This window comes from Tribolium madens, unplaced genomic scaffold, assembly GCF_015345945.1.
Source record: "Tribolium madens isolate multiple individuals breed KSU strain unplaced genomic scaffold, Tmad_KSU_1.1 Scaffold_96;HRSCAF=242;Tcas5.2_LG5, whole genome shotgun sequence".
In the NCBI taxonomy this organism is placed as follows: Eukaryota; Metazoa; Arthropoda; class Insecta; order Coleoptera; family Tenebrionidae; genus Tribolium; species Tribolium madens.
In genome coordinates, this window is record NW_025401068.1 from 12,657,298 (window position 1) to 12,658,765 (window position 1,468).

Genomic DNA, 1,468 nt, shown 5'->3' on the forward strand with positions numbered 1-1,468 from the left:
TATAGTTTCGTAATTTCCTATTATTTATTATAACAGGATAATTAGAATACTTTTAATATGTTAATAAGAATTTATACTAGTATTTATAAAAGAAAAAATAGAAAACATAGTAGAATCTACTTGTAATTTTTTCCTGAAACTCGTGCTACGAACTAAATAAAGAAAAAAAAACAAAAAAGCATGCTATTAATAAAGATTTTATATAAAAAAACAAGTGTTCATGGATTGCAAGTTTAATTATGATAGTTTTTTTATGAGATAATGATAATGGGAGAAAATGAAGACTTGATGCCTGAAGCCAGTCCTGCGAATGTCAAAACGAAATAAAATCGGGACTTGTGTACCAGAGCCTATCCCAGTAAGACATAAACCATTAAAATTAAGTGAAGAAAGTAGCCCAGAAGAGATTGAAAATTATTACCTTGATAAACGAGTAAAAAACTGAACTCTACTTTGGAAACAATTTTTGAAAAGCATCGAGTTGTAAATAACAAGGAAGTTGTGATGGGCTCCAAAAAATTTAAACGTTCAATTAATTTCAACGTATTTCCGGCGAAAATTAAAAAAAAAACGACAACTGAAAGCCAAACGAAGAAAAACCGTACTCCCTTAAATAATGTTATAAAAAATCTACTTTATTATTTAAATATTGTATTATTATTTATAATTACCTTAAAAACACCCGAAAAACCTTACAAAAAGGCCTATTTTGTTGCTACAAAAAAAAAAGGAAGAAGCCATTTTTACGCAATGGAAGCAGGTTTAAAGGTAAGTTAATTTGTTTATTAAAAAAATTCTAATCACCACCAAAAACCACAATGATTAGTAGTTAGATAAGTATGTAGCTTAATGACTATAGGTTTTGTTCATATTATAGCACTAGTTGAAGTGATTGAAACCGCTGAAAAATAAAATTTGATTTTACAGGTTGATTAAAATTGTTTCAAATTTTTAAATTTATTCAATAAAAAGGTTTATTTATTCCTTAACCACAAGTAGATAAATAACGCAACATCAATAATTCTATACAATAATTTAAAAAGATATTACTCCTCTTCCAACATCAGATTAAGCAAACTTTCTTCCATCATAAAATCAGGATTATCTTCACCCTCCAGTTGCTTTTTCTTATGCTCGACCGAAGAAAACAATTTTTCCAACTTAATAGTCGAAAAGCCACAAAATTCGAAACGCTTTTCTACAGTTTCCTTGATTTCGTTATAAGCTTTTTCGATTTGAAGCTCCATTAGTGGTACTAAAAACACAAAAATCATTTCACATCCAACTCACCTTTAACTAACTCACTTTTATTCAATTTAGTCAAATCGAAAATGTATTGGAAATACGTAATTTGCGTGAATAGGCTTAAACCCGAATATTCCTTGACCAAAACTGAATTACAAGCTTTACAAAATGGAACTCTTCCTGAAGAATCCAACGAAACTCTTTTAGTTTCCTTGCGACACAA

At 28.7% G+C, this 1,468-nt stretch overlaps 1 protein-coding gene across 1 annotated transcript in view; it reads right to left on the bottom strand.

The window, feature by feature from the left end:
- LOC123013341 (DNA polymerase alpha catalytic subunit) overlaps positions 1 to 1,468 on the bottom strand; it is a 9,676-nt gene that overhangs the window by 1,655 nt on the left and 6,553 nt on the right. The window lies entirely within an intron of this gene.